The following is a 21,380-nucleotide window of genomic DNA, read 5'->3' on the forward strand; positions in this document are numbered from 1 at the left end:
CATCTATTTTTTATACAATTCACTTTGAAATTCAGTGAAAGGTTTGATATAAACTTGACAGATTTGGAATTTCTAGACCCACAATATATAAAAGTTCGGCTTTAAACATTTCTATGCAAGAGTCTCTCAGGAAATGTCAGTGAGCCTTTTTTCTTTGATGAAGGTCAAAGAGGTAAGTCTTTGGAAGTAATATTTTAAAGGAAGTTTAAATTCTACTCTGTTTTATTGAAAAGCATTTTTATATTGCTTAATATATGCCAGGCAGGCTCTCAGCATCTTTTCAAATATTAGCTCATTTAATCCTCATCATGACAACTCTGAGGGGTAGACAGTATCTCCTCTTAAAGATGAGGAAACTCAGGGCACCTGGGTGCTCAGTTGGTTAACCATCTGACTCAAGGTCTCAGGTCTGCTCTTGATCTCAGGGTCATAGGTTGGAGCCCTGTGGTGGGCTCCATGCTGAGCATGCAGCCTACTTAAATTAAAAAAAAAAAAAAAAGATGAAGGAACTAAAACACAGACCATAAGTGACATGCAGGGTCATGTGCCTAGCAATAGACTTGAAACCCCCAGAAGTCTGGCTCTAAAGTCCAGGTGCTTAATGGTTTTGCATTCCTCAGTTCTTCAAGATTTTACGTATTTCATTTATATGGAAATGAGAACCCTTTTCCTCCTCAAAGAAGTTTTTAGCAGAATGTTTAATATAATTTGTTTGTGGTAGATACCATCTTTTAGAACTTTTTTGTCCTAGCCAAGGACTCATGAGTTTGGCTGTAAGATTTTAGGCCAGATCTGCATTATAGGGGAAAATCCAGCAACTTTGGTCCACAGAGGCCCCGAAGGGCTTGACTGCCTATTTCTCTGGTCCAGTAATTCTGGCCTGGAGTGCAGGCCCTTCAGTCTCCTGCACTGCCTTGTATCAGCACTTTCCTGAATTAGCCTGGCTTCCCAGTCAGCTCCGGAACTGACATCAGAAGGTTCTCTAGTCTGAGATACACCATTTGATCTTTATATATAAACTCTGAATTTCCACCTCTGCCTGTGCCAGAATCTGGAATTCTAAGTCATCATCACGAAGGTTCTATCTTTAACATTATGCTTCAAGTTTGCTATTAAGTGAGCCAGTGTCTCAGGTGACAATATAACATATTCACGTGGGAGGGGTCCAGAGTTTAAGGGGAGACGATCATCTTTAGGACATATATGGATTTTTTTTTAATGCTTTCAAAGTTTATCTTTGTAGACAGAGTCGTAAGCTGTGCCCTGGGCAGTAGGTCAATACTAGTTGCTCTCTCAGGACCATTCTCCCCTCAAGTACTTGCATGGCTTGCTCCCTCACCCTCTTTGGGTCTTTGCCCAGTTGTCATCTTCATTCTCACAACAGCCTGCCTTCTTCTCCTTTCCTGCATTTCTCCTAGGCACTTAGGATATATATTTTAAATATAGCTTGAACAACATATATTTTATTTACTTATTGCATTTGTCCTCTTCTCCACTAGGATGTAAGGCTTATAGAGAGGAACCATCTACTTTGTTTACAGCTCCATGTTCAGTGGCTAGAAAAGAGCATAGCAAATAACATGTACCCAGTAACTACATGTTGAGTTATCAGATGGATGAATGTTACAGCAATACCTACTTTTGTGTTCTAATTGATATACTATATAAAAATTGATCTTGTTAGCACTTGAAAATTTCTGGTATAAAACGGCTAGGTAAAAAAAAAAAAACGGCTAGGTATTTTTCATCTAGCTCTGGATGTATTTAGAGTGAATTCTACCTTACAAGTTCTCTAGTAATTAAATATATCTGTATTGTAAAAATGTTATGTAATCAGTCTTCTATAGCAGAGGAGCTATGCAGATAAAAATTAGGCATCCTGTGTAAACTCATCAGATCTTTATTCTATATTTTTTTCATGACAAAAGATATCACTATAGACTCAACTGACTTAGTCCTCAAAGCATTATCAGAACTAAGAACTAATGGTCAAAAGCTGTCATTTTTTAATAATTATGATGGGAGTGTAGGGCTCTGACTAGTGATTTTTGCTATAAGTTATGAACGTCACTGTTCTCAACCTAACAAGAGGTAGATGTATCTGTATATATCATGCGGCATTTTGATTTTTTATGTCTGTCAACTCTAAAGTTTATCCTTGGATATGCATAAGAGATATTCTAGAATGGAGGATATTGTTGAATTCCCTATCTGCAGTTTCATGTATCATTCTAAATATGCCTGATGTCCTGAGTCAATGTACAGTTTAGCCAAAGCAATGAAGTTCTGATGCATCAGTATACTGGGCCACATTGCCTTTTCATGAAATTGTGCATGTTATTAACTATTAAATATGCCATCTTACTGAATACACTAGAACTTTGGTGTGGAAAATTTTTGGAATGTGAATAAACTCATTTATTTGTATACACAAGTATATAAAATGTTTAACAGTGGTTAACTAAAGATTTGTACTTTTAAAGAATGTAACAGTCGTATTAGTTTCTGAACATGCCTACCTTATTTATGTATATGAAATATATGAACCAGTGTCAACCTATTTTAACTGTTAGTAAAGCATTTTAATTTTTTATCATAAAATATAGTTAAAATATGTTCTTGTATCATGCTGTGTAATGAATTACTCTGAATATTTCTTAAGGCACATATACTCATTTGAGAGGCTACAGGAATGAATGGATCATTGATATGGAGGTCACCTGCCTGGATTTTTGTCTTCTACTGGTTTGATAGAAGTATTGAATAAAATGAAAGGGGAAGTTGTCTCATATAGAGTCTGACAGCCATAGACATTGTCTTTTATCATACTTTTGCTTCGGTTTCCTGGTGAGATGATAGCTACTACTACATTTCTTTTGAGTAGAAAGTTCCCTATATCTCAAAAATTAACTCTTGGTTAGATAAATTTTTATGGAACAAATTTATTCTCCAGAAATGCATATGATATTATGTTCTTTCCCAGTGTGAGATAAGTAAGGATTGCCTCAGATAGTTTTTTTAATAATTATACTTTCAGTGTTCGTTAGAAAAGTATAAACTGCACATCAAAGGCATGATTTCATGGATATTATTTGGCATGAAACTAAATAAACATGTAAGTAGGAAAAAAAGGTCCATTAAGAGCTGTATGACTTGAAGTGAGTTGCTATATTTAAGCCTATATACTCATCTTCAATGGTGATCATATTTACAAACCTGTGACAATAGGTCCTTTGGGAAGAAGAACCCAAGATGGAGTTAAAAATACAACTAATTGGAGGTAATGCCTATGATAAAGAGAAGAAAGACAAAGATAGATAGGAAGAGTTTCAGACTGTGTTCTAGTAGTTATGAGAAAGTTTCAACCAACTTATCAGGGAGCTCCTGCATCAAGATTGCCCATAGAGGAGTCTCATACTAGCTTAGAAGGATGAACCCTATACCAACACTGTGCTCAGTCATTGGCCTTGGATTGCCCAGAAAGAATATGATCTCAGCTTCTTGACTTAAAAGCTGAAGGAAGATCCGGAGGCACCTGCAACTGGAGGCTGTTCAATAACTGCCCTCCCTTTGGGTGATAACCTACCTGTTGGAGATCTGAATGGCACACTGGTGACTGCCACTTTCTTCCCTTTGTGCCAGATAAATCCACTTCTCCATACTTGTCCTGGAAGCCACTTCTCCAAGGCTCCAGTGGGCCTCTTGACCTAAGGGAAGAATTTAAAAAAGGAAGTTAGTGAGGCAAACCACTAGCTCCATCACTGCAGTTAGTCTTGGGGTCACCACTAGTAGCAGCTACCACCAACTTTCCAGGTCTTAGTCATTGATTTGGTGTTGTGACCCAAGCCCTCATTCCTGAGGGCTCTAAATTCTTGGCAGTAATACCTTTTGTAAGTAGGAGTCACTGCCCTTGTCCATTCACAATCACAGCTGGGCAAGGAAATGCCAAAAAGGTACCCAAGTGTATCACCTGAGTTCCATACACATTCCTCTCTGTCTTCATGGTATAATAACAGCCCTACTTCTTCCTGACCAGAATCAGCTACCCCTGCCAAATGGTGAATCCTTTGTGCCTGCTGATTTCCAAAATCCAAAATGCTTCAACAGAAGCCACAGCTTGTAGTTCAATGAGACCTTTGCTCTATTCCCTGGTAAGAATGAACTTCCCTTGAGGATCCAAAACAGTAACCATACAGTACCCAAAGTTGCAAAGACAGGCTGTATCAAACCCACAGTGAGTGATGGGGAGTTATAATAAATGGAGCTACTCTTATTTCCACCTCCTTTTCCCTCAGCGCCATGAGTTCTTCTGAGGACACAGTGCCCTATAAAAGTTTCAGATTCAATACATATCTGGCATTTAGGAAGATGACTCCCCACCCTTACAGAGTATTGGCTCTATGCTGGTTCTTCAACTGTGCTTTCAGCAGGCCATTTCTGGCCAGCTGCTTGCTTCTATGGTACATTGGAGGATATGATCAATGACCACAATCATAGAACTATCTCCCTGGTTAGATGCTATGTTGGCTGAGATTCCACGCCTATGGACCAATCATTCCATAATGTTATTGTGCATGAGTTTGTAAACTTTCTCACCTCAAGACACTTTTTCTTCCACGAAATGTGCATAAGATGAAACCCAAGAAAATATAGGGATAAATCCCCATGACCTTAAATTCCAACAATGGCTTTGCAGATATACACCAAAAGCACAGCAACAAAAGAATAAATAGATAAGTTTAACATCAAAATTCTTATGCACCAAAAGACACTATCCAGAAAGTGAAAAGACAACTTACTAAAAAGGAAAAAATTGCAAATCATATAATTGATAAGGGTCTAGTATCTAGAATATATAAATAACTCCTATAACTCAACAACAAAAAGGTAACCCAATTTAAAAATGGGCAAAGGATTCGAATGGACATTTCTCTTTAAAAAGGTACGCAGCCAACAGGCACATGAAAAGATGCTAAATATCATTAGCCACCAGGGAATGCAAATCAAAACCACAATGAGATATCACTTCACACCCCCCCCCCATGGTGACTGGAATATATTTTAAAAGAAAAATAACTAAATTGGAATAGCCATACATTGCCGATAAGAATGTAAAATGACGTGGGGGAGTATCTGTGTGGCTTAGTCAGGTGAGCATCTGACTCTTGGTTTCGGCTTGGATTGTGATCTCGGGGTCCTGGGATCAAGTCTAACATTGGGCTTCATGCTCAGCAGAGAGTCTGCTTCTCTCCTCCTTTTTCTGCCCCTCCCCTGCTCACACACACTCTCTGTCTCCTTCTCTCTCCCTAAAATAAATAAATAAATCTTAAAAAAAAAAGAATGTAAAATGGTACAATCACCATGAAAGACACTTCAGCAGTTTCTCAAAATATTTTAGCAGATATACATAGAATTATCACATGACCTAGCAAGAAATTCCACTCTAGCTATATACCCAAAAGAGCTGAAAACAAATTCAAACAAATACTGTACATGAATGGCCATCGTAGCACTATTCACTGTAGTGAAAAGGTGGAAACAACCTGAATGACCATCAATGGATGAATGGATAAACAAATGTAGCCTATCCACATAATGGAACACTAATAAGCCATAAAAAGGAATGAAGTACTGATACATGCTAAATGTGGATGAATCTAGAAAACATTATGCTAAGTGAAAGAAGACAGACACAAAAGGTCATATATTGTATGACTCCATTTATATGAAATATACAGAATGAATCTAGAAGCAGATTTATGCCGCCCAAAGGGGGCATTGAGGAGATTCTCCTCCCTCTCCACTCTGAAGACATAGCAAGAAGGTGGGCTTTCTACAACCCAGGGAGTCCTCACCAAAACCATAGAAAACTAAATTTCTGTTATTTAAGCCACCTGGTCTATGTTTTATTATGGCAGTCCGAGATGACTGAAACGGGTGCTGCCCAGAACTTGGGTCTGCTGCAGAGCTCTTTCCTACTGTGGGCCTCACTCAAAGAAGTTTCCTTTTTATGTCAACCAGAATATGGACCAAAACAATATTCCCACACATGGAATGTATCACCTTCAGAAAACCCAGAGAAACCTACAAACCATGGTACTTCCATCTTTGTGAATAAGAAAGCAAGATGCAGGATTTTGGCTTCTTTAGAGGGGATGCCCCAACATGCTGCTGACAACTACATGCCTACAAGTTTTAGAAGAAAATACAGTTTCCTGAATCTTTGCAGGGTTTTTCTTATGATATCTGTATTGCAGATCTTACCAAGGTCTTTAGTGAGCTCGTGTACTCCTCCTGTGTCATTAATGTCTCAGATCAGTATCACATGCTGTGGTTGTGTTCAGATTGTCCAGATCTCTTCAGACTGTATCATGACCCATAGTAGAAGAGTTATCCTAATTCTAGGACACATCTGTCATGTGTATTACTATCTGATCCACGTGAAAGTCAACTGTTTCTGATCCCGTTTTTTTTTTTTTTTTTTTTTTTTTTAAGATGGAACAAGGGATCCCTGGGTGGCGCAGCGGTTTTGGCCCGGGGCGCGATCCTGGAGACCCGGGGTCGAATCCCACGTCAGGCTCCCTGCATGGAGCCTGCTTCTCCCTCTGCCTGTGTCTCTACCTCTCTGTCTCTCTCTGTGTGACTATCATGAATAAATAAATAAAATCTAAAAGAAAAAAAAAAGATGGAACAAACTCCTGGGGTGCCCGGGTGGTGGGTGGTGGTCTGACTCTTGGTTTTGGCTCATGTCATGATCTTGGGGTCCTGGGATGAGACCTGCATCAGACGCCATGCTCAACACAGTCCGCTTGAGATTCTCTCTCCCTCTCTTTGCCTCTCTTGCTCGTGCTCTCTCTGTCTCTGAAATAAATGAATCTTTTTAAAAAAGAATAAGAATAAAAAAGATGGAACAAACTCCTGACACCTTGTTTGGCATGGCAGCTACAATCAGGACTGCTACTTGGTTGAGCTTGTGATACTCTATTGTTATCCTTAAAAATGTTTCTGATTTCTGAAGAGGTGAAATTTTGAATTAAATAGAGATATGTTAGAGACCCTCTTCCCTGCTTCCTTAAGAGCCTAATGATGGCACTGATCTCTGTCATCTCCCTTCCCCTTGAGTGTAATATATATATATATATATATATATATATATATATATATATATATATATATATTAAATTTAGGATATTGGCTGAGGACTGTGCGGTTTCAGAAGCTTCCCCTTGGCCTCCCCTTCTATTTTAGCTCTTAATCTATTGACCAGGGTTCCAATATGAGGTTTATTCTAATTGCCAAGTATGGTTAATAAAGTTATGCTTTGGGAACTGGGGGGGGATCATCACCAGTTGGCTCACACATACATAGTAAGTTCTTTGTAAGATGGATTTTAGCCACGAATTTATTGTCCCCATATGTCCCTGCTCGAATAGTTATGATAATCATATGATGAATCTCCAAACATCCATGGAAAGTCAGTCCTTGTGTCCAAAGTCCCTCAAAATATCTTGTCATTCCACTTTACTCAATATTAATCACTTGGAGAAGGGTCAACAGTATACATCTGCCCTGACGTTGTGAGGTCCTTCCTTGTGGGAAGTAGCCGCCTCTTCAGTCAATACATTCCAGGTTTGAAAACAGGTTCAGGTTGTGAACTGAGCGAGAAAAAGTGAACTGCTGACAGTTCTATGCTCATCCATCCTTTCCTTCTTTTGACTATAATAAGCAGTACTCTCATTGGTTGCCCATCTGTTTCTGCCCCTACAGAAGCCATGTTCTAGTAACCACCTGCACAAATTCCAGTGGGCCAAGGCTCTGTGATGACATCTCCCAAAATTTGCAACCCCCAGGATTTTGGTGGTTAAGTATTGCCTTCTGGATTCTATTGCATCATGGCTCCATCATCCTTATTTCTTTTGATAAGCCAAGCTCTTTAAATGTCTTGCCTACCCACAGTTCTGTCTTTTAAAGGAAACCATCACTGACCTTCTTAGTAATGTAGAGTAATGCTAGCAATGAACATTTATTGAATATTTATTATGTGCTAGTATTAGATCTTTCACATTTAATCTCCCCGATAATCAAGACCCTCTAATGACCACCATTTTCTACATACAGAATCTCAGGACACCAAAATTTGAGGACTTGTGTAAGGTCATACAACTAGGAGTAGAGCCACATTTCAAACTTAAACAATATGTTCCAAGAGCCCAGTAAGTGCTGGTATTCAAAACCTTTTTAAAGATTACAATTCTGAACCAAGTTCAAGGAGAAACACACTTTTAGATTTTATCATAACCATGAATTTGGTCAACAAACACTGAAAAAATACTGGAGTATTTTACAATGAAATCTTTTCCATGGATTGCCAGCTACCTCTGATTTTGTGCATCAACCTGCTATCAGCCTTTGTATCTGCCAGTGGGGTACTACAAATGGTACCAGGCAGTAAATGTATCCATGAATGAAAGCAAATTTAACATTGCTGTGCCCAGGCTTCATTGACTCTTACCTTATGGTTTATGTGGTCTGAGACAGACCTATCCAGAACTCAGATAAATTCTGGTCCCATAGCAGGTAGGTGTGGGGCAACCCTACTAATCAACTACTATCTACCTACTCTAAAGCAAGACTTCCTTCCAACATTGGGATGCTTTTTTAATGGAATTTCTTTAGTCTGGGTTTATATTTGCACTGCAGAGTCACAAGTGAGAATTCTCTTTCTGTCCCATTGTTTTTCACTTTGGATCACTTGGCAATTTCCATTTCTATTAAATTCAGATTAGTCATAGAGCATGCAGTGCTAAAACCCATGTTCACTTTTCTTTTAGTTATTCTTTCATCCAACCAGGAGAGGGCAGTCAGAGTACATTTTTAGAGACTTCAGCGGCAGCTGCTTAAGGGTGGGGGGACTTCGGAAAGTTTTTCCATTTTAATATGGGTGTACTCTCAAGTCCCAGTCCTCAGAGTAATGTGAAAACCCAAAGTTTAAGGCCATATGTAGCATGTTGGTCTAAGTAAGAGCTGAGAGCTATAGCCTCTTTTAAGGCATTAGCCAAAACTTAATCATTAAAAGCAAAAATAGCAATAATTGTAATCAGAATGCCTGTTTCCACAGCAGGAAGGGATTAAAAACATGAATGTCTTTCATGTTCTTGAGCTCCTCACTATATTACAATGAAAGGTCATCTTTTCAACACCTTGCAATATCTTTCACTGTTAATCAAAATATCATTTTGGAACATACTCACTGGGCTCTGTTTGCAAAATTTGGCTGTGTCTTCTACTGAAGGACATCACTTTTCCAGTCTTCACTTAAAATAAAACCTTGCTGATAATTGAATGGTAAGGAACAGCACACACTTAAGGCCATCATGTGTTTCATGCAATAATCAAATTTTTTTTAAATGCTGCATCTTGTAGTACACTTTCTAATGTTGTCTTTGCCTTCTTGATTGAAGTCACCGTTATTCTCACAACCAGCTTGGTCAGGTGGTGCCATGAAAGAAACAGAGCTTGGAGCCAGGTAGAACTTGTTTCATATTTTGGCTCAGTTGTGAGATTTAGGGCCAGTCTCTTAATTTCTGGGTCAGTTTTGTCTGGAAGATGAGCAATGCTCTGATTTTACTGAGCAGTAGAATTTGAAGCAGAAACTACTACTGCTGTTGGTTTTGTCACTGTTATTTTGACTAAAGTAGCACTAACCAGTGATGTTCGTTCCTCCAAAGAGTAATAGAGCAGATTCCTTCTAGTAATACAGACAGTAACCCAAATAAATCTGTGTTTTCCCTAACAAAGCTATTATCAGATGAACATATGGGGATGCGGGAGAGAAACAAACCATGAGAGACTCTTAATGGAATGGCACAGTTGGTTAAGTGTCTGACTCTTTGTTTTGCCTAAAGTCATGATATCAGGGTTGTGAGATTGAGCCCCATATCAGGCTCCATGCTTATTGGGGAGTCTTTTTAAGATTCTCTCTCCTTCTGCCTCTCCCTCTCACATACACTATCTCTCTAAAACAAACAAATGTTTAAAAAAAGAGAGAGAGAGAACAAACTAAGGGTTGATGGAGGGAAGTGGGTAGGGGATGGGCTAAATGGGTGACGGATATTAAGGAGGGCACTTATGATGAGCACTGGGTTTTATATGTAAGTGATGAATCACTGAATTCTCCTGAAACAAATATTGTATTGTATGTTAACTGACTAGAATTTAAATAAAAATTTGAAAAGAAAAAAAAAACCTGTTTTCAATGTTAAGGAGAAAAATGAGTTTTTGTTTTCATTCACCAAAGTCTTATTTCTCAAATTTCCTTTTTTATATAAAACCTCTTTCTTCTCTATGTCTTTCGTCTCTTCAAGAATATCAGCACCAAAAGTAATAGAAAAATAGCAAAAAGTGTTTTTAGTCCTTGTAGCTGACTCTGAATGTGTATAATAGTCACCTTCCTAGAAAGGAACCCAGTTTGGTCTTAAAGAATGTTTTAGCAAATACCACACATATAATGAAAGTCTTTCTTACATGTTTGCAAATTACATTATGTTTCATATATGTAAATTGCATGCAGAAGTCAAAGTATCAATTTGAACAAAACACTTTGACAAATGTAATTTGTTATTTACAACAATGTTCTAAGAAAGCAGATATTATTCACAGTCTACTGAGAAATCAACTGGTATTAATGGATCACACCATTAGTTCTTAATAGATCTCAGAAGACAGATTTTCAGACTCCTAGTCTAGTGCTCTTGCTTCAGTACAGCATCATCTGTAATAGCCCTCTTTCAGGCAATTTAAATAAGGGTACATTTCTAAGGGATCCACAGGTGTATCATTACAGTGTTCATTAAGTGCATTAGTGGCTGATGTAATATCTTTTGACCACCTTCACTACTACAAAGCATAGCAGAGTTATAACACACCCACTACAAAAAGCAAATTCTTCCGTCTTCAAAATAATAACACCTTTGGTTGTTTAGCTTGTTGGAAGTTGCAGTGAAACTCAGCAAGAGTAAGGACTATATTAGTGCATGCCATCACCTGGATCATACAAACCAGGATTATTTATTACAAAGAACTGAATTATAACTATCTAGTTTTTCAATAAGAATGACTAGTATTTGTGTGTTTGTTAGAATATTCTTTATTCTCAGAGATTCCTAAAGAATGAAGGATGGCACAGGCATACTACATAGGTGCTGATACTTAATGAGAGATTGCTAATGAGAGTGTTAGGTATAATACATATTTTTAACCAGGTGCCACAATATCATGAGCCGACAGTACATCAGGGCAGTGTGCTCAAAGCCTTTCTCATATTGTTTCACTCCATCTTCATGACAACCCTAGGAGATAAGGACTGTCATTATTAAACCAGTGCAGACAAGAAAGAGAAGGCTCAAGGAGCGCCCCTTTGCATAAGCCAAAGGCTTTTGCAAAAAGATAATGAGGAAATGAGGTCATAGTGGAGGTCAGGAGCAAATTATAACAGGACTCGGGTGATAAGCTATAGGTTAATATATTATTCTGTAAGCTCTGAAGAAACACAAAAGAATGTTTTAGTAGGATTAGTCTAGCTGCAGTGTATAAGGACAGATCAAAGGAGGAGAATGAGATATCCTGCAGGCCAGTGCTATAATCTAGACATGGAGAGATGGTGGTCAGGGGAAGAGAAGTAGGAAGGTGAAGGAAGGAGGGAGGGAGGAAGGAAGGAAGGAAGGAAGGAAGGAAGGAAGGAAGGAAGGAAGGAAGGAAGGACGAACTTCGGGTGCTGATGTAGAAGGAGAAGATGAATGAAACAAATTCCTAGTGATCTAGAAGTTGCTTTTTAAAAATCAACTTGATGTAAACTGTATGCTTTTACTCATAAATGTGATGTTCTGAATGAGGAAAAACAGAGTTTTCATATTTAAAATTCTGCCAGTGCTCAGATACTCCAGAAATTCTATGATTCTGAGTGTATGATGGGATGGGTTTGCCCTGCTTGGGGCCCAAGTGATGAGTTGAGGCCATGTGACTGCTGAGATTAAAGATTGTTACTGCAGAAGGACCTCGCTTATCCTGAATGATATGCTAGTTGTTTGAATCATGCAAAAATTTAAAAAGCATTTCCTAGACAAAAATAAATAAATAAATAAAACAAATCAGAAACTACCCCTATTAAAGGCTTTATAGGAGCCTTAACACGTGAGTGTGTATGTGTGTGTATTCATTCACTCCTCCATTCAACAAAAGTCTATTGAGAGATATTATCGGTCAGGCATTTTTTTAGGCAGTGAAGATATGAATTTCTTGGCCTCTGTTAACAACCTTATGAAAGAAAATAGACACCAGAAAGCATATTATAATATATAATATAAGCAGAGTGCTATAGGTGTGCAGAGAGGACACTAATCTCAGGTGGGCATGATTGGAGCAACTTCCTGAAGAAGCAGGTGTCTAATCTGAGTCTGAATTAGAAATGTAAGTTAATTAGGCATTGAGGGGATGAGCAGTTTTAGAAAGTAAGGATATCACATGCAAGGAGCAAAAGGCAAAATAGCTTGAGCTACAAATAGTTCCTGCAATTGGGGCATAGTGTGGGAGTCAAAAGTGAGTCTAGAAATTAGAAGTTAGGTCACTTCTGTGTAAAGAAGTCTGGACTTGATCTTGAGGGTGAGGAAATCCACAAGTTTGATGCAGTGTCATAACTTGATTAGATTTTTTGCTTGAGAAAGATCTCTCTACTACTGATAGAATAAGTGGATTGGAGGAAGTGGTGACTAAAAACAGGGAATTGAATTAGGAGGCCATTGAATAACCCAGGCAAGAGATGATGAAGTTTAGACTAAGATAGTGTCAGAGTAAATGATAGAGAAAAAAAATGCATAGGGAAGATATAAACTAGATATAGTTGATAGAACTTGCTAACCCTCTGGATTCTGTCTCAAGCACCTGGATAAGGGGTGGTACTTTTCACTAAAGTATTAATTTATGGGTGTGGGGTCTAGGAAAGGAGAAATAATAAACTCTATTTGAAACTCTTCAGCACAATTGAATTTGGAAATGCCTTGTTAACAACAAGTCCTGATCTGAGAAGACCGGTATAAGGTACAGAGAGGTACAGCTTTGGAGATGTGAGCATGCAAATGGTAGGTGATGCCTCCTAGGTGATGTCTTTTAGCTCACCATTGAGAAATGTGCAGAGGGAAAAGGGAAGAGGAACACTGGTACATAAAGGTAGGATGAGGAAAAATAGCCCAAAAGAGAAACCAAGGACCATCCAGAGATTTGGATTTACAACATGGCTTGACACAAGCCAGTGAAAGAGACACCTAGGAAGAGTAACCAACCCATCAAATGCTGTAGAAGCATGAACTTGATGTTGGCCATCAGTAGAGAGGTTAGAGCAATGATGAGAACAGTCAAGTAGCCAAAACAGAGTAGAAAGTATTTATGTCATAAATAATTACTGAACACCTACTAGAGACTAGGTCAGAGGAAAAAAAAAAAACAGGAAGTAAATTCTATGTCCTTTGACTTTAAGAAAAACAATTCAGTTTATTCATTGACTTTCCTATCTTTCCTTTGTCTTATCCAGAATGATCTCAGTCAGCTCTGGTACCTACCTAAAGGTCCATACTACTTTATCCACAACTTTAAACTCCAAAAAAGCTCTGGAAACTAAGTTTGTTTTGTTTTGTTTTAAAAAATCTGACCTGAACTAATAGGAGACTAATTTTAGTCTTTATTTATCTCTCGATATGAACATTCATATGTTTTACTGTAGAAATATTGATATAGATCATTATAGTTTACTGTGCTGTACTCCACCTATGGTAATATATAAATGGTGCATGTTCTTAGTTTGCTTCTTAACCCCCACCCCCACAAAAAAAAAAAATTAAGTGAGGAACACATATGATTTCACAGGTTTTAGATGCGAGATTATGGACAACTAGAATTAAAGCACCTTATTAACACACCTTGGAAAATATACATTTTTTTGCTTTCTAGATTAGATACTTCTGATGGGAGCCATATATAATATTTATTTTGAGTGTGAAACTTTCTGGCAGAAATCAAGTTATTGCACTAAACAATGGTCTATTTATCCCTCTCTATGACAACTATCACCACTGCTCCAGTGCACTCACTCCGAGTACTCAGCACAGACTGGAGGGTGCTCCTCAGCTTGCAGAGAGGTGTCCTGTCCTGGAGTTGACCTCACTCCCCTGAGCATTTTCTTTGCTTCCTTCACTCTATGGCCCAGGGTCTGCTGGCTCCCTTTTCTGCCCTGCACCTGGGCCTGCTTCCGTTTTCTTTTCCATGAAATCTTAGGCCAGGAGAATCTTCCCATTCTTATTTGGCAAGCCTGGGATCATTACCATTTCAGAGTTGGAAGAAAAGTCAGAGAGAGCATTGTGTTCAGTCTCCTCCTTTTAGAAACAAGGATACTGAGGGGCAGAGAAGTGAAGCGATTTGGCCACATGACCTGGGTAATTTATGACAAAGCGAGGGCTTCAGTCCAGCCTGCTATTTCACTTTCCCAGCTCAAAGGAGTCAAACAACAGATGAATGGGTGCAGTAGGTTATATAGTGGACATTTTTGTTTGGCTTTGTTTGTTTTTTGGATTGTTTATTTTAATCCCCAATTTTCCTCTGGAGTATCACTTTCCCATCTCTATTACTGTGATTCAAGCAAAATTTAATCAAATCCCTAGTTGCATGGGTAGCACATATCTGTAACCAGGCCAAAGAATCATACTCTTCAAGCACAAACATGAACTCCTAACCCAATCAGAGATATGAGGAGCTTTGGAATAATTACCAAGAGAAGGGCATATGTACATCTCTTTAATCCCCATTGGACTTCAATGGCACCTGGGAGCACATGGCCTGGAGTTATTTAGAGCTGTCCTACTATCACATGAAGCCAAGAAGGGAAGCCAAAAGCTTAGAGGTAGAAGACAGAGTGTTCTTATGACATTGAGTTTCTAAATTCTCTCATGCCTGAAACCCCTTTTAGCTCTGATTTTTTTCAGTCACATAAACCAATTAATTTCTTTTGTCTAAGCCCACTCTGAGTAGATTATCTGTCACTTGCAACCAAAAATGCCTTAACACATAAAATGACCTTTTATAAAGTCTCTTCAAACACTGTCTGTTTGTGGTTTGATTTTTTTTTTTAAAGGTCTGGTATTTCTGGAATCTCTGAAATTGAATAACTTGCTGAATTGAGGTGAAGCGAGGAAACAGGCGGAGTAAACTCTCGGGTCCCAATAATATGCTACAGCTTCTACTCTACATAAAAGATAGCAATGCACATTTTACTGAAGTCTAATGTTCTCATTTTATGCTGGGTGTGTGACTCCATTTGCTTAATTTAACACTGACACAGGCATCATAACTTTTTACATTGCCGACTGAGCTCTGCCATTGGGCTTTTCCATTTATTTGTGTTTATAAAATCATTATCTCTTGTTCTTAAGAACAAGAAGAAATAAAAGGGTTTTTAAAAGTTAAATAGTTGTTTTTTTAAGACAAAGAAGTCTCAAGAGGTTTCTTAAACTTCAAACTACTCTAAAAGAATGACATGGTAATGAGCTAAATGTAAATGAATCAGGAGCTTCCGGATTAAATTTGCTTTCAAATCCACATGAGTTTATAACCAAAGGAAAACTTTGATTTCTTAAAAAAGCCCATGAGAGAATGGATAATATTTAACATGTTGGTCTATGCTAAATTAGGCCCTTTTATAGAATAATTAATTAATTTGCATATGGAAAGTATCTTCCCATGGCCTACCAAACAGGAGTTTTTCCTGAGGAAAATCAATGGAGAACACAGCTCATATACCACTGCTCAGATAAGACAAGCCAAAGTCACAAGGCTTGAAAAGGACATAGTTGAAAAGGACATGGTTGCTTAAAGACACCAACAGTAATTGATTATGTCTATTTTCTCTTGAAAGGAGACTGCACTCCTCTTATTCAGTTTCCAAATCCCCTGCCTATTCATTTCTATTCTCATTCCTGGCTTTGGCCACCTGCTTCTCCAACTTTACTCTAAGCCACTCTCTTCTTTCCTGTTCCTACTTAGCTATATATCATGCTCCCTTCTGTATCTTAAACTTGTATCAAGCTCTTTCACTCGTTGGGGCCTTTTCATTAGCTGTTCCCTCTGCTTAGAAGACTCTTCTGATGGTTCCTTGCAAATTGCTCCCTGTGATATGCTCGAGGGACCTTTGCTGTTCATCGTACCTCTACACCTTACTATTCTCTCTCATATCACCCTATTAACTTCCTTCATAGCTGTTACAATGATTGTATGTATCCTATTTATTTACTCTTTTTGTCTGCCTCTCCCTTTTAAAATATAAGCATCCAAAGTGCAAAGATAATTTTTGTTTGTTTACTGTTGTATCTCCAAAGCCATGAATAGTACCTGCCACATAGTGTACAAACAATAAATATTTGTGGAATGAATGAGAGGGTGAAGGAATGAAGGATGAAATTGTACAAATATGCTCCTTCACCTAAAGAATTATTTATAGAGGGAGAAGGTTAATGTGTTCAAATATTAATTATCTTAGATAAGGCTGAAGAAGAAGGCTTCTCGGGATCCCTGGGTGGTGCAGCGGTTTGGCGCCTGCCTTTGGCCCAGGGCGCGATCCTGGAGACCCAGGATCGAATCCCACATCGGGCTCCTGGCATGGAGCCTGCTTCTCCCTCTGCCTGTGTCTCTGCCTCTCTCTCTCTCTGTGTGACTATCATAAGTAAATAAAAAAAAAAAAAAAAAAGAAGGCTTCTCTCCACTTGGTTAGCTTCCATTAAGTTCCATTAAGAAAAGCAACATGTATCAGGACTTCATGATCCACAGACTAATCTAAAAAGGTGACTACTTCATAGAGTGTTCCACCATTGACCATATGCTGCTTAACTATCTCTACAAAATAGGAAAAATCAAATATCCAGAACTGTAGGGTACTAGAATGAGTTCTATGATTTTTTTCATCTTGGACTTTCTCTTAGAGATGAACAAGGAGTACAGTTTACCCCTAAGTTTAAGGACAGACACCAACTGCTCGTAAGAGAGGTGACTCAGTATTGATGGAAAACAAGAAAGGTATCAAGTTGGATCTTGTCTATGGTAAGGTCAATTATTTAAAACAATATGTTAACTGACCTTCCATCTATGTGTACTCACAAAATAAGTTAAACAGAAACCGTAAGATATTGTTTCATTTAACTTTATGACAATTCAAAAGACAGGCAAAATAGACATTTTATATCCCCATTTTCTTTTCTTTTTAAGATTCATTTATTTATTTGAGAGAGAAAGACAGCACACATGTGCATGCACATGAGCAGGGGTGGGGAACAGAGGAAGAGGGGGAGAGAGAGAATCCCAAGCAGACTCCCCACTGAGCAGAGAGCCCAACACAGGGCTCGATCTCAAGACCCTAAGATCATGACCAAGCCAAAATCAAGAGTCAGCCTCTTAACCAACTGAACTACTCAGGAATCCCTCATACCCCCATTTTCTATGTGAAAGCCTAACCTTTTTCTATGTGAAAGCAAACCAGGAATTCTGATGACAAGACCATAAGTTGCTACTTAGAAACAAGAACACTCATGGTGTCTGGAAGCCAAGTGAAAAGAAAAGCCTAGTTTCAAGAAAAGAGATCATAAGGAGTTTTTCTCCATATTTCACATATAGCTAAAAGTCTGTTAACTTATTGTGTATAAAGTTCATGCCAGTTTGGTGGGTAATATTAGAGTATGTAAAACAAAAATCTCCTGACCAGGAGCTGTCAACCTAGTTGGTAAGATCAGACATGCACACATAAAAAGTTTGATAAGACTGCAGATTCAGATCATTGGTGCTAAAGGAATTAGGAAGAGATGCAAAAGGAAGACATCAACTCCAGAATGCAATAGAAAATGAAAGTACTTCTTGGAGAAGATGGAAACTCAGTTCAGTAGAGTCAACTCAGACACAAAGTTTTGATGGATAATCTCATAAACAGTGACAAGGAGGAAAGTATGCCATATTTTGGGAAAGCAACTGATTTGGACAAAGGTTCCACTTTGATGGAGAGAGACTGGATTATAAACTACAGAGGTCAAGGTCCCCAGTGATATCATTAGAAGTAAACATATATATGGCAGAGGAGGGGGAACGTGAGGAAAAGGGAAAGACATAGACAAGAAAGAAAGGAAGGTAAGGAGAAAAAGAGAGAAAGAAAAGGAAAAACTGTTCTATAATGGAGGGTGAAGCTGATTCCAAAAAAATGGTCATCTTTCTTCAAAGACACCTTATTTTCTAAACCCAAAACACCAGGACAGATGATTGAACTGTTCTAGAAAATCCTGGGTACGCAGCTACCATATCCATAGGTCACACTGCTTACATGTGAAACCTTCAAGATACACATTTTCGGATTAAAGCCTGATGGAGTTTTTGTTATTAGCATTGTTGTTTTAATGGATAAATCTTAAGCACATCTTCCAACAAAATTAGGCTATTTTTGGAGACATCCACCTGGTATCTGGGCAGTAAGGGAATGAAAGGTAGGGGTAGGGACACCAGGAAATTGAGAGTAGAATTAATGTCTCTAATTTGGAAGAATAGAGATGGACCTGGGAAGTGTGCTATGGAGATGAAGGCCTTGGTTGCCAAAAAAGAGGAAAGCAATTTTTGAGGGTCTCATAGGATGGGTGCTGAGTACTCTCAACAATTTGTTCTATTTTGTCTTAGGAGAATCTCAAGAGGAATTGTTATAACTCCTTATTCAGATGAAGGAGAAAAAAATAAGTAACTACCCATGATCATATTTTATATGGCAAGTCCTCTTAGTGTTAGAGGAATCCATTCCTTTCTACTCACACCCACCACCACCATCTTATTCAACCCACTATCATCTCTTGCCAGGATTCCTACAATTGCTCACCAAACAATATTCCTAACTCCAATCCCATCCTCCTACAATCTATTCTCTGTGCTGCAGCCAGGTGAAATTATCAAACCAGAAATCAGATCAATACCCTCTCCTGGAAACCCTTCAAATATAATATGTCTTCCTCTGACCAAAAAGCCAGACTCCTTAAAAATGTCTGTAAGTGGGCCAACCACACAATTTATCATCCAACCATAAAATGTATCTTCTTTTAAAAGTGAAAGAGAAGCCATTAAAATTAATCTGGGGTGAGAGGCATGAATGAGGACTGTCCCAGGTACATAGGGACATATGATCTTTATTATAGAGCCTTTCATGGCCTGTTTATAACTTTCCTATTTCACCTTTCACCAATTTCCCCACGGCCTTCTTATACTCTTGCTGTACTAAACTACTGAAATCTCCTCTACAACATGTTCTTTTCACTTCTTGCATCTTAACACGCACTTTCTTGTTATCTCATCTCTCTTCACCAATTTTTCTTTAACCAGCTATCCTCTAAAGGATACCTGGGTCAGAGTTTACTTCCTCTACGAAATTTTCTCCAACTCCTCCAGGATGGAGTCAGTGATGTTTTTATTGGTTCCAATTCACCATGTGTACAACCCCAGCATTACATTTAATAGACTACACACACGCCTATTTCCTTGTACATCTTCCCCTCTGATTGGATGCTCCTTTACTGTAATTAGGCACTTAGCACACGGTTCCATTCCTACCACATAGCAGGCATTTTTAGAGATTTAATACATATATGTTGAGTAGGCAGATAGGTGAGTGGAGAACTGAAAGGATAAAAAAAAATAACTTATTTCCCCAACTTATAAACTGCCAGTATGATCCAGTTTTCCTTTCCTTCAAAGTAATGATTTCCTAGCCTGGCTATGCATCTGAATCACTGAATTGGGATATCAGGTATTCGGGTTAAAGAGTCTGTTTTTAACAAGGTTGCTGGGTGATTCTTATTCAATGCTAGTCCAGTTGGTCTGGATTTAAGAAATTACATATCTGCAATGACCATCTGTTAGATTTTCTTTATTCCTATACAGCATGCTCTAGTGGAGAGAAATATTAACCCTCTATTTGAAAATTAGAAGTCATCAGTTTCATACCCAACTGATATGAAATGAACAAAGACACATCTATTGGGATGTGGATCCCAGGGTTCCCACTCTAGATATCCATAGCTCCAATCTGGGAGCTAGCTCCTATTGGCTTACTCATATGGTCAACATTTTTAAGATAAGAAAGATTCCTTTAGAATAAGCCAGCCGCCAGGAGTGGGAAGAGGGCAAGAGTTCTCTTTGGGGAATACATTTGCTGAATTTTTTTAAATTGCCACATTTCCTATCTTTAGCATTTGAAAAATATTGACTGTACTGAAAAGTTTTAAATTTATGGCAGGTTACTAGGGATTTTTCAGCATAGCCTGATCCAAGTATTCCCTTTGAAGTAGTGCCTATAATATAGTGCACTTCACCAAAGAAGAGAAAAGAAAAACAGCCTGTCTCCTTGAGAACAAGAACAAACCACTTGCAAACATGAATTGAAAGCCTACTTTCTGAGTAGAGATACTAGTGACCAACAAAGCCACAACCTACCTCCACCTCTCACGCAACAGCAGTGGGAGACTCCATGGGGCAACGACCTCTCTGCTGACTTCTCAGAATCATTAGCCTCTGGTCTATCAACCTGCAGATAAGAAATCTCAAGAAAGGAAGAGTGATTGGAACTCTAAAGGAAGGCAGGAAAATGAAGGTCAGAAGGCAGACTCCACCACCTCTCCTGCTGCCAGTTTGTTGTAAGTGTTGGATGAAGCACCCAAGTTCTGAGCTCAGTATTTTATCCCTTCTTAAAAATAAGCCTCACAGAACTTGCCCAACGTGCCAGGCCTAATGACCACAATTCAATCCGTAAAATGTTTTGCATTCCTTGGGGAAAGCTGCCATATAAAAGGTCAGGATACCAGCCTGGGCTTGTTTGGGTTTTGGGATTAAAATTTTAACATTACAAATTTGACACTATTATTTCTAAAAACCTCTCATGCAAGGGTAAATAACCATCTAAGGCTTTGGTGACTTCATCCCTAGGCACTTGAGTGTACTATGAGTGAGCATAACGTGAAGGCTTTGTTATCTCCCTGTAGCAGGAAATTGGTTATATATAAATCAGGAGGGCCTCCCTGTAGAGTATAAATTAAAGGATAATTGAAAAATGAATAGTTTATCATCAGGGCAGGAAGGAACATAGTGGGAAGTTAGAAAAGGAAAATGAGTATCTAATTTGAAAATCTAAACTAGGAAAGGGAAAAATTTTGAACATAGAGATCTGAAAGAGATTAAAGGTATTTGAAGATGTCAAGCAAAAAGATCTTGCTATCAGTCCAACTGAAAAGATTAAGCATGTATTTTTGTTAACTTTTTATTTTGAAATAATT

This window comes from Nyctereutes procyonoides, unplaced genomic scaffold (assembly GCF_905146905.1).
Source record: "Nyctereutes procyonoides isolate TBG_1078 unplaced genomic scaffold, NYPRO_anot_genome, whole genome shotgun sequence".
Classification (NCBI taxonomy): Eukaryota; Metazoa; Chordata; class Mammalia; order Carnivora; family Canidae; genus Nyctereutes; species Nyctereutes procyonoides.